At 34.9% G+C, this 13,750-nt stretch overlaps 1 long non-coding RNA gene across 1 annotated transcript; it reads left to right on the top strand.

Annotated features, from left to right (window-relative positions):
• The first annotated feature begins 4,967 nt into the window (after window positions 1-4,967).
• LOC131048026 (uncharacterized) lies at window positions 4,968-6,053 on the top strand. The gene is made up of 2 exons (XR_009106347.1): window positions 4,968-5,761; window positions 5,962-6,053. It is a non-coding gene; the product is annotated as an uncharacterized LOC131048026 (long non-coding RNA).
• Window positions 6,054-13,750: the final 7,697 nt, after the last annotated feature.

Below are 13,750 nucleotides of genomic sequence, written 5' to 3'. Positions count from 1 at the left end.
CATTGATTTAGTGAGTTTGACCCTCTGTTTGCCTAAAGATCAAACCATGATGCTAAGGTTAGACATTCTAGCTACTATTGTATTTTAAATTTTTTAAGTGAAGTATGATAGCAGGCTACAAAACAATCAAAATTACAGTTATGTTGTTTTATAAACAATAACTTGGTTATATAAGATTTAAATAAGTGGGAAGCTTACACAAGTGACAAGACAATCTTAAGTAAGCACTCTATCTGCTTAATTAGCTGATAGGCTATATTTTGTGTGGGCTTTTAGCCTGAACCCTGTATCACACCGCAAAACCCGTCTCCTCTGGTAAACTGCGTTCCTCGCCTCACATCATTAATGTATTTAACATTTTTCTTTTAAACACTGCAAAAATCTTGTGTGATATTTCCGAGTCAAATCGGATTTTATTAGCCCTAAACTACAATATGTTAGGATCCACTCTCATTAATTCCAAATAGATTGAAGCAGCAATTGCAGGGAGATTGGTCGTGTTGTTTCAGTCTATTCACGTTAAATAGAAGAAATGGTGCCTACAAGGGAGTTTGTGTCCATGTCTCTGCCAGGGAAGAAATATTGCCGATATCTTTGGGTATGGTACCGCTAATTTTATTCTTTTCTAGGTTTAGGAAAATGAGAGCAGAGGAAAGCTTACTGAATATTGTTGCAGGCAAAGTACTTGTGAGATGACTTGAGGAGAGATCTAGCTTTTTTAGTTTTGTAGTCTCCAAAACACTTATTTTGTTGATTTTGTTTATGCTGTTATAAGAAAACTCCTGTTACTATTGATTCTTGTAGAAGTTGTTTGATGAATTAGTTAACGATCTTTTTCCTGCCTGCAAATCGATGATGGGTCGGCAAACTTTTAGTTTTTTCAAAATCCCTCGTTGAAATTTATATGTGATACATATATATTCTTTTTTATAAACTTTTGTTATTGCATTTTTGGGTTTTGCATCAGATAACCATTCAGGCATCAGAAATGCGGTGCATTGTTTGTGTGCGGTGCTTCAGGTAATAATGGCTGTTTGGCAGTTTTCCTGGACTTTAAATTACAATCTTGATACGCATACATCTTTGCTTGTACTTTGCTCAGGGCAGAAGTCAAAAAAGGAAAGCATGGAGTTAGCAGAGGCAACTTGGTAGAATTTGTACAATACCATTTATTTATCCTATATATTGTAATTAAAGATCAGAGTGAGTATTCTAATCTCTGCGATATCTTTTTGGAGCTATACAAAACCATAGAAGGAATCCTGTCGTACTTTGTCAAATTCACTTGCTAACAGCCTACCAGTAATATAGAAATATCTAAAAACGATTGCAAACCTTGTCTGATTTCCAATAAAACAGACTAAATGTTATTCATAAATTTGGATAAGTTTTACAATAGGGGCATGACAGAGCAAATTAAATCTGTCTTGTTTGGATTATATTTTGATGATAAGAATTATTTCTTCAACTTTGGCATTCAAATCTTACGCTATCTTACAAATTCATAATATTTATAATAGAGATGTACTTTTCTTTTCTCAATCTTATGGTAATTACATTGTTTATGCTGGTTTTTCTTTCCATTACATTTCTTCAAGTTTATAGGACATTATTCATTATTACTGTGTAGTATTATGCAAATCCCACCATGGTATTACTTTGGTCCATTTTTATCGTTGCCAAATCAAAGGAATGTGCAGCCATTCTCTTCTGTGTCATTTTTAAATGATAATTGTTCTCGAGATAGTTGATGGATTACATCTTACCCATATGATTAAATAATATTAAATTCTGTTTTTTTCAGATTGCATGTTGACCTCTTTTCCAATATTAAATAGTCACTTAAAATCAGTGTTCCACAGTGTTTCAAGATGGGGGATGAGTTTCGGGGACCGGGGGCAAAGAGCTTAAGTTCAGGCACCGTGGCGAGGGGTGGTGCTGATAATACATATAGTACTTGAATAACTAGTTATGAAAATTTCAAAATTCGAAAGATGTATAAGAATTACATTTCAAATGAAACTTTTGCAAAGTGAAATTAGTAAAATAGCAAAATTGCAAATATTAAATACTAAGATTTGTGATTTCCATTTTAATTTTTAATTATAAATACTCACAATTTTAATGCTAAATAAAATTAAAAATTACAATTTGACAAATGAAATTGCAGAATTGGAGATTTCTGTTATATTGAAAATATCATAAGAATGGTTACAATGAGTAGCATGATATAAAAAATAAGACTAAGTACAAAATTACCATGATGATATATCAAACACTCTTTTCTCTCCTCTTCAGCTAGCTGTTTAAAAAATTAGAAAACCAAATTTGAGAAAATGAGAGGACTTGGGGGGGTTTTGTAAGCTTTGGAAGGCATACATTGGGCCCACATAAGATTAGGGAATGTCAATAACCCGAAAATGCCAAAAAAAAAAAAAACACTTTTTGCCATGTTGAAATCTCCGAGATGCTCAAGGGACGCCTTGCCGTCTCGGTGGCGACGGGATGGTGGCAGGACATGTCGTCTCCGCTTCCAAGTCTCCGAAACGTGGGGCTTTGGGGGGTGGGGGATGCGGATATTCTGTTTGCATGCTAGGTTGACGTTCCACATTTTAACTATATGATTTGCATCAGGTTTTTGTGGATGTGCTTATTCTCCATCCAAATTTGGGTAAATCTTTCCTGAATGCAGATATGGAATCCACTAGCTTGTCTTCAAGATTTTAGACTCCGTCTATGTGTGGGAAACATATTGAACATTTGTTGAGGCAATGTTTGTTCATTGTCTTCTTTCAATGTGTGAAGGCAGACTATTGGACACCTTTGTTAATAAAATTTTTGATGTCAATATAGGGAATAAAAGAATACCAGGATTAGTCTTCCTACAGCTGTTCTATATTACTTGAGTCATTTGCTTTGATTAAATCTCCAAAGATTTCCCAAGCAGATGTTTTGGTGTTATTTTCTGAAGATATTGTTCATTGTTGTGGATTCCATAGCCACTTATGGTGAGTTGCCAATGGAATCATCACTGAGCCAGCATGTAACAATATTTGAGTCCGCTGTTAAGCTTTACAGAAAGTATTCTTCCCCTATGGATACTGTTGATGATTATGATGGTTTGGAGAGTCCTGCATTATAATCTTGTCTAATTAAGCACATGAATTTACAAACTGAGCTTGATGTAAGTTCTGATTCTTTGTAAAATCCAATGTGGAATGGAGAGGATTGCATTCACTAGTATAAGTGCTTTGGTTCCCATCTAAGTTCAAGTTCTTTCACTACAACCTGTGGAATAAATTCATCCAATTTATTGAATTTGTTATGCATTTATATCAAAGAACATGAAGCATATCCCTGGATAATTTATCAAGGAAAGAAATCAGTGGTATCTTGCATCACTCGGTGATGAAAGCCTTCTCTGGATAAGGCAAAAGTGATATACCATCCTCTGCAGATGCTAATATTCATCCAGGTACTTATTTGCTTGCTGCCATTCTGAAATTGATGGGTTCTTCTTTGTCAAGAATTATGTGCATAACAAAGAGAAAAGGAGATTCTGGCCATTCAACACCATTGGATCACAATACAATTGATTTAATTATGAATTATATTGTAAACTGCCATTACTCGACACCAACTATTATTACATTGAACAAAATAATGGCCAAAATGCTTGTGAGAAATGAACATTCCGTGGGACCTGCAGTAACATATTCCGTAGGTGAACTGTATCTGGGTTATGTAATTCTTCTGAAGTCATTGATGAGCCTCGTCATTGTGGAGCATGGCGGAATCGATTGCTTAAAGGGCGTTGATGGAATCTTCAGAATTATCAGTGGATTCTTCTGATTCAACTTTTGAAATAGTTTTGAACAAGGTGATGATGAAAACTTATTTTAATGAACAATGCTGTCTTCGTAATGGCAGAGTATTTCACTGAGAATATTTCGTTGTATGAAGAAAAATTGGTGGAAAAACAAAGGCCTTTGAGTTTGAGCATTGAACTGCTATTAGTACCTACCTTAAAATGAGGCAATAATCAATATCAGTAGATTTTCACAATCCATTCAATTAATGGTGTATGCTTCTGGATTGATTGTGTGAGAATTTTTGCATCAACGTTTCAGATCACATTTCATGATCTATCATCTTGGTTTGCAACCTTACTCATTTTTTCTTGTTATGCTCTCCATCATCCTCATGATAGATCACGGAGTGTGATCTGAAATGTTGATGCAAAAATTCTCACACAATCGAATCCAGAAGCATACACCATTAACATTTATAATGTTGTCGTAATCATGATCTAGGGTATACCTCCACTCAGTTCAAGAAAATTCCAAATCAATATAAAATTGTAATGAATCACACATGAATTTGTGCCAAATAGGGCATTGTTGTTTTGATGGAAGTATTAATATTTTTCTTCGAGCTGTTCCAAAGATTTTCATGCCCATTAATGGTGTGATGTTTTATTCGATGTATTGATTTCTTATCCATTTCGCTTGTACTTCTTGGGTACAATTGCCTTGACGGAGTTAGTAAGGAAGACATGGTAGATCGGGAAGGGGACGCAGATATATCAGAGAGCATCATATAATCAGGAAAGGCTAATGGGAACAATGCATTTATTAAAAGTGTAATAGAGATTCAAGGTCAGGCTTAGAAAATCTTAGTGACCTTAGTGATTTCATTGTATGCATGAAGGGCAAGGATTATTCGTCAAGGATATAGAAGAAGTGCAATATCAGGCAGAAGAAATATGATCAAGAATTTTTCCAAGGATGAAAGTGCGAAAAGAACTTATTTTGCTGTTATTAGGAGACAATTAGGTGCAACATATGTAATTATTTCAAAAGTTGACACATGTTGAAAAAGCTGTCATCCAACGTCTTTGGCAAAAAAATAATGTGCAACAACTAATGTATTTTGTCTTATCGTAATGGTCCTAAGATTTAGAAAAAGTTAAAAATGGTTCAACTAATTCCAATGAAATCCTTCCACTACAAGCTGTTAGCTTACTAACAGATGCACAATACTTAGAAATTATAGATAAACCAGTCAAAAAGTTCAGCCACAATTATTATCAGCAATTCAATGAATCCCAGTTCTGATCCACACAGAATGATATAGACATTGGCACATGGAATATTATTGCATTCCTCTAATTTTGCAACGAAAGCCTCCAATTTACAACTTACCTCGATTCACCAAGACTTGGTAGTATCAACTCCCCTCAGATATGATGTATTCATCGCTAGACTCAAGTAGGGTTTCTAAAGTATTATAATAATTACAATCCACTTACAGCTGGGGTTACCTGAGCAATTACTCAGACTTAAAGATCTGCTCGTATGAATAGAGAACTACTTGTAGCTAATTGATGCAACTGTGGCGCTTTCCTAGCTAGATGTAAGGGTGTGGATGTAATGGCTAGGTCCTCAAATGACATAGATCTGCAATCTCCTTGTTCCAAATGTGAAGAGAATGCGAGAGTGATAGGCACAGGTCGTTAGTTTGTTGGTCCGACGGTAGTGTCCTCGTCTGGCCCCCCTCTTCCATAAAGCGGGTGTAATCGAGGGCTACTGGCTCAGGTTGTGCAGTGCCTGCATCTTTGTCAGAAAAGCCATCCTCTGCTTCCACGACTCTGGTAGCACGATCTTGCACATTTCATACGCTTCTGCCTCCCCTCACATTTTCTTTATAATTTATAGTGGATATCTGAACTCTTCTCTTGGACGGAACACAGGTGCTTGCGGTAAGTTCAACTCGGCCCCTTTTCAGAAAATCTTCCGTTAGTTGTTGCATTTTCCGATTGCATTACATCGTGATATCTGTCATATATTTAGCTGATAAGCTCTATTATGGATGGGGTTTCGGCTAGAAATGTGTTTCATGCCAGAATTCACTTGTCGTTCAATGACTTTTCTGAGGATTTTTACCCTCTATTTCATGCAGTACAGTAAATGCAGATCAATCTACAGTGGGTCGATCTTCAATAGGTGTATGCATCGTGAGTTGTTTTTCAGTAAATGCAGATGGTTATAATATTTGATTTTGTTGGATCTATTCTCTGATATATTGTCTACTATATTTTATGTTGGGTTTTTAGTTTAAACTTGTCTCTTGCCACAAAACCCCTTCTGTTTGGCAAACTATATTTGAAAACATACTGGTAAAACTTGTCTCAGGTATGCATTTAGAAATTTGGTTGAGTGATGCAAAATAATATTCTTGATGGATTTTGTTCATTGCTGGGATGTCATATCAACTCACATATCAGGGCTCGCATATCGGATTTTGAGAGAATAATGTATTCTTTGCACCTGGATGAAGATCAGGCTAAATATGTTATCTCAATCTTTAGGTTATTGATATGATGTCGAGTTTTCATATTGCATTGATTGAATATTTGTAGTTATGCAGTTGTACCCCTTTAGTTGTAGTGAGAAGAATCTTTATGAACTAATCTTTATCTATATATTTTTAGTGTTAATGTATATTCAATTAGTTGGTCATCATGTAGAGAGGTATCTATAATGACATCAAATGTTGGTTAACAAAAATCTATTTTTGAAACAATTTGACATGCAAATGCCAAGTAAATGCATGAAATATGTCATATTTCAGTTTATAAAATAGAACCTTGGCCACTTGTCTCCAGATTCCAGCTTTTTGCATGTAGGACTTTAATGGATTTGTATTCTTGATGTTTAGTATTTTAGAAGAATATTTATTTTACATATATATTTTTTATAAAGGAAATAGCCAATAGTGATCCAAATTTTAAACTTGAATCACCAAAAAGTGAAATATTAGTACTAAATTTTGAATTTGATGTAAACCAATAAAATGTTTAGTTTCTATTTATTATTTTTTGAAAAAAATAAAAATTGAATATAATTTGATGTAAAATGCTGAAAAATTAAGTTAATGAAATATCATTTTTATTTTTCTTAATTTTTTTGTGTATTTATAACTCTAAACTATAGTTAATGGATTTATTTTTTTCCAATTTTGATATATACATTTTTAAAAATAAATATTAAAGTGGACATGTATTGAAAACATAATTTTTTCCTTGGGACATCACCTTTTGTCTTAACTATTTATTCAAAATAGAAAAAAAAAGAAAAAAAAAAACCATCTTGACATAAAGTTCTTTGTCTAGTACATTATATTTAAGAAAAAATAAATTAGTATTTTGTTTTTGATTAAAAAAGCATCATTAACTAGGGCACTGACAAGATAGCAAGCATAATCAAGAAAAAATTAGTATTTTTGTTGACAAGATAATCAAACATATGTTTTGATGTTGATATCCTACTTTTAGTGAAAATATAAAAATGATTAAACCATTTAAACTTATATATTTTTATTAACTACACTTATAGATCTGCAAAGGGTATTTTTTATATATATTTTTAAAATATTATTTACATAACTGGAAGTTGTTGAAACATCAAGTTTTTTAAACAATTTTTTGTCGGAAAAATAGCCTCAAAGTGGTGTTATGTATTCATTGCAAAACTAAATTTTTGTTAGAAATGTTTAAATTCACTTGTGTTAATAAGTTGACCAAAAGCGTGACACGACTTTCTACTTTTACCCTATGATAGAGTTAGATCATGATGTCACGAAGTGTTCCTAATTCTTTAAACATGTAATTGGAGCCTTGATAATGGTCTAAGTAGTTTTCTTGGTATTGAGAGTATTAAGCATGTGCTTGGGAGCTTCATGGGAGTGTGGTGTTGCATTTGGGGCTTAGCATGGGTTGATTTGTTATAGGTGCCCATGGATACTTGGAAACTTAGGTGAAGCATTTATTGAGATGATTACTCTTTTAAGGTTTTAGTAGAAAGTTCAAGGGTCATTCAATTGGATATAAACTTAAGCTCATCATGTACCTATAGAGGATATTATTCTTGGAGAGATTCATTATGGCTTGGTGTATCTTGGAGGAGCAATCTCATTCCTTGCTCTTGATCTACTCTTAGTGGATAATCATCTAAGAGGTATTTCTCATCCTATTTTTAGATGCATTATGTTTTATGCTTTATCGTATAATGGATATGTTGGCATATGCACACTCTAATGAGACATTGTAGGTGATTGAAGGTTTTGTCATTGATGGCAACCTTACGATCATATGGCACCGACAAGACATTACACCGGCATCAACAGATCACACTCTACACCATCACTCAGACCACCGACACCGACACAGAGAAAGGAAGCATACCAGCACAGAGGCCGACATGATTTTTGATATATTATATTTTGTTTATTATTGTAAAACCTTTGTAAGCCGACTTGGCAAGTTGTAAAATGACTCTTATATATAAGAGAGATCATTGTAGACATTTTGTAAGCGAAAAAAAAAAAGATATTAGGCAGACCTATTATGTGAAATATAGGTTAAAGGTTTTATGTAAAGAACAGAGCAAAAACTGGTACTGGATCTGGCATTATAGATGCTATTGTAAAGCAGTACAAGATATTGGATTTGTATAATCCACATTGTAAGTCAGTGAGACTTCCCACTGAGCAGTGAGCTCTAGGCAATTGGCCTTCCTGCATGTGCAGGCCCCTCTTGTAGCAGTAATATTCTCTTATTGGCCAGTAAGTGAATATTATGGGTCACAAATCCCACCGAAGTTTTTCCCACACCGGTTTCCTCGTTAAATCCTTGTGTCATGGTGTGTTTTTCACGTGGATGCTTTTAATTCTATTTATTGCATTATTTCTTGCATACCGGTACACTGTTATAATATGTTCTACATATTTTAAGTTAAGAAATTCAATTCACCGGTTAGATACTGATTCACCCCCCCCTCTCAGTATTTGTGGGAATCCTAACAATTGGTATCAGAGCCTGGTCCTCTATTTTTAGAAGCCTAACATCTTGAGGAAGATCTTGACATCGGTAGATATGGAAAATCTGATGAAGCAACTTGAAGCAGCTCTTTCAGACTATGATACAGAGAAATTGAAAAATATCAAACTAGAAGATGATCTAAAAGCAGCTCAGGATATCATTCAAGCACTTCAAGATAATCTTACTATTGCAAGAAATAAGAGAAGAGAACTTTGTGAAAAGATGCAAAATGAGAATGATGAAAAGGAATCACTTAATGATATGATAAGCAAGCTGAAACTGGAGAACATGACAACAAAGCATGAGATGCAAGATATGACTATGACATTTTGTAAAGAAATTGAAGATAGAAAGAAGAACGAAGAAGAATTGACCAGAAGACTAAGTGATGCAGCAAATGAGAACACAAGACTTAGCTATGAAAATGATTTATTGAAGACAGATCTGATGCACACTCAGAATGCCTCCAATGAATTGATGAGGCAGAAAGAAGTCTTAGAAAGAGAACTAGAAACTGCAAATCAACATGAAGAAAAAATCAAGAAAAGCTCAGAGGAACTTGGTAACTTGCTGAAGAATAAAAAACCTAAAGGTGACACTTCTAGAATTGGCTTTGAAGTTGGTGAAAGCTCCGGTACTGCAAACACACAGGATCACAGCAAACCGGTAAGGCAACTTAATGCTTATAAATTCAATGGAAAATGCTTTAACTGTACTAAGTATAGCCATAGAGCAAATGAATGTAGATCTAGAAATTATCAAAATATCAACACAACCACCGGTCAATGTTCAAAATGCAACAAAGTTGGTTACAACTTTGAAAATTGCAGAATGAATGTGAGATGTTATGTTTGTGGAAGATTTGGACATTTATCTAATCAAAGCAGAACACATACTGGCATAGGTTATGGGAAAGCTATTCAGAAGAATAATGTGACTTGTTATGCATGTAACAAGATTGGGCATATTGCAAAATTCTGTAGAAGTAAAGGATCACCGACAGACAACAAAAGTTCTAGCTTGAAAGGTAAAGAAACAGTTGAAGAGGTTAAGCAAGAATTCTCAAAACAATGGATTAGAAAAGCTGATCTAAATGTTGGGAATACTCCTCCATTGGTAGAACCAATCAATGCTTCACCGACAGGATAGAGTGATGCTTCATCGACAGGACAGAGTAGTGCTCCACCGACAGGAAGTTCTTCATCAAATTGAAGAAAGTTTCCTTGAGGGTTTGGCAATCTAATGACACATGTGCTATTATTCCCTTGGTTAGAGATGAGAAGTTGGAAATTACTTCATTACCGACAGACAATGTTAAGTGAATACTTAACCGACATGCATTAAATGTGGTAGATGGCAAATAAACATTATAAATTTATGGTTTTGGCTCCATTTCATTTCACCGTGATTTCAAACATTCGTAGAGCGCAAAATTTGCAAAGCTAAGGGATTTCAAGCAAAGAGGCGAAGCACTTCAAGCAATCAATCCATCCAAAGACAGAAAAAGGTATTTATCATCATGGCATCCACCTCTGCACTTGAATATATAGCAAACCCTAATGTAGTCGAGGTTATAAAATGCCTTAGGCCCATATTTCAACTAGTTCCCGAGGTAGCAAAGAAAGATGACACTATAGGTTCTTTCTCTCAAATACCAAAAGGAGTTGTTTATGTTGAAGACCCCATAATTTACATTCACTGTAACATAGAGGAATTGGGAGATGAAGAGATCAAAACAATGTATAAATTTGTCATATGTGATAATTCTGGAAATGTGAAACCGAAACATAAAATCATTGAAACCCTAGGATTTACTGAAATCCTCTGCATTCCTAAATTTCCCAAGGACGTGATTAGGATAGTCTTAAGCAGGGTACATGGTGAATTTTTCTAGTTAGATGCAATTCACAAAATTACCAAGGAAGTTGTGAAAGCTGTCACAGGGTTACTGTCCACCGGTAAAAGACCAGACAAGACTAAAAAGGTCTCCAATGACCTAGTAACTAAACTAACTAGTGCACCATCTGACAAAAGGTCCTTGAGGGTAAATGATGTAACAGATATAAATGCGAGATTTGTTAGCATGATTTTAGGGTATAAAGCTACTCATGCAAATAGACTTAACTCAGTTTCAAGTTTATGCATTAAGAGTGCTTATGACATGATTACAGACAATGTAAAAATTGACATATGTGAATAGTTAAAAGATGAGTTAATTGACAACTTAGGCAAGATAAAGAAAGATAAGAAAGGAACTTTTAGATTTGGTAATCTGCTTGTATGTTTGATGCTACACATAACCAAACAGGTTCCCGGTATAGGCTATAAAGTACTTGGATTTGATATACCGATAAGAAAATAGTTAACATAACTATTCAACAACATGGGTGAAGACAAGGAAAAGAATATCCATGAATACTTTCAAGCACTTAAAGCCAAAATGAAGAAGAGAATCAGATTATCACAAAAGATTGTTGACAAGTACAAGGATGATATATGTTTTGTAATAAAAAAGGATGAGATCTGGATGGAAGCAGTCATCCCAAGAACAATCTGGGTAACAGAGATGGGTTATGAGACAGATGATCATATAATTGAGACTTATGCTAAAGCACTTATGGAAGCACCAAACGAACCAAAGGAAGAAGTATTTGGTAGTGCTGAGACCATAAAAAAACAAATACAATCTAAGAAGAGAGTGAAAAAGGTTGAGGCAGTTGTGAGAAGAGGTTCTAGACAGACAAAGGCTATTAAAGAAGGTGTATTAAAGCAAACCGGTATCACCGAGGATGAGTTAGGAACTCTACAGCTTGAGACTCATCTATCACCGGTAGACACTTCTTCGGAGAGTGACATGCCTGCAACTTTCAAAAGAGTTGTAAGGAAAAGAGATCCTTCATCGGAAACCACACCCTCACCTAGGAGAACTAGACAGAAACAACAAGCAGTAAGATCTCCGATTAAAAAGACTACACCAAAGAAGAAACTGACACCCAAGAAGAAGAAGAGAACAAAACAAAACTTAGCCCCTCTTGACATATTGCTAAATGAAATTACAGAGGAAGGGAAACTCAAAAACATAGGAAAGGTCTATGACACTTTGACAGCAGATGAAAGAGAACAAGTGGAAAATAGTGTTATTTTGCACATGGACATGTATAAGAAATTTTTGATGGAAGTTGTAGATGAAGTACTAGATGAACTGTTCAAAAGACTGGAAGCAAGAAGACAAGCTGTTATAGAGCTTGATAAGAAAATCAAAATTGAAAAGTTACTAGCTGTTTATCTAGTAAACTCACCTAAGGAGATAGATGACTTAATTGTTGAAGCCAACCGGTCAGTATTGTCTACTGCACATCGACATATTGCTTTAATGGTTGGAAGAGTTAATGAGGTAACTGAAGAAACAAAAAATGCATGGGACATATTTCTTGTTGAGAAAGAAAAACAGGAAGAATACAGGAACCCCAAACCAATAAAGGTATATCAGAAGGAGAGAGACAAAGGAAAAGGAAAGGTTGGTGGACCTCCGAGTATCAAAGTTAAAGATAACTTATCCCCACCGCCTCAAATTACATCATCGGTAAAAAATACTGAAGATCAATCGACAGATGAGAGTATGAACATAAAGGATACTAATCCTAATCCTGAGGTACTGTACACAGTAGATGTTGATACACAAAAGATCAACATTGTGGTAGATAAAGATACAACTGGTAAAACATACATGGCTAGTGAGCCACCGGTAGCTGAGCAAACTGATCAAACACAAGAGAAACCGGTAGATGATAACACAGGAGAATAGACAAAGAAACAAGAAGAGCAAAAGGCTCCGGAACAGGAACAGGTACAGGAACAGAGTCATGAGGAAACAGTACAACCGGCAACAGGAGAAGTACACAAACCATTGCTTAAGGAAATGCAAACACAAACAGACCTACCAGAGGTCACAACAAGCTTGGTTACTTCCTCCACCGACGGAATTCAGAATGTTGGTTCCTCCTCAGCAGGCCACAAATCAACAAATGTAACTGAAGTACTCTTAGATTCAGTCAAAAGGATAACAGATTGCAGTTCATAGGCTTATAAAGCTATAGATGATACAATCCCAATTTTGAAGGTAATTGCTCCTAACTGTAACATAGACAATAAGGATTCTTTAAAACAACTTGATACTTTGTGTAAATACATCATTGAGAACATAGTGACTATTGAGCAGAATAAAGGAAGAGACTTTGAAGAATAAGGTAGAAATTGAAAAGCAAAAATTCTTTGAAGTTCAGATAAAGAAGTGTACTAGGGAATTTGACACACTTCTACCGGAACTATGTAACTTATTGAAAGAATACAAAACTCTGTACAAAGACACCTGCAAGACAAACCTTTTGACAGTAGACATAGATAAGAAAATGAGCAAGGTACAGGATGAAATCAATAAACTTGCTGATAATTTTGTTAACTCACTTGATACATTGTCAGTTTTTGAGCAAAGGATAACAAATTTTGAGGAAGAGTTACTTAAGTTAGAAAGAGAAAAGGAGAGAATAGTAAATAAGGCAAAGAATTTGAGATTAAAACTGAGTCCAAGATTGGACTATCTAGCATCATTGCGGAAGGAAATATTTGAGGCACTGATATAGGGACAGAAAACACCGGTAGAGCATATGCAGCACCTCACCGGTACAGTTAAAAGAACAGAGAAAGCAATAAGAGACAGTAAGAAGTTTATGGAGAGTATAAACTTGATTTTGGCGGATCTATTTCAAATTGTAACTACCCAGTTACAAGGTTGAGACTACAACTCTACTGACATCTTGACTACCTTTGTCATTGATGCTAAAGGGGGAGTAGTAGTATGAGAAAATAACC

This window comes from Cryptomeria japonica, chromosome 6 (genome assembly GCF_030272615.1).
Source record: "Cryptomeria japonica chromosome 6, Sugi_1.0, whole genome shotgun sequence".
NCBI classification, from domain to species: domain Eukaryota; kingdom Viridiplantae; phylum Streptophyta; class Pinopsida; order Cupressales; family Cupressaceae; genus Cryptomeria; species Cryptomeria japonica.
The sequence above is the reverse complement of the archived record's forward strand: the minus strand, read 5'-3'. Positions and strand labels throughout refer to the sequence as shown.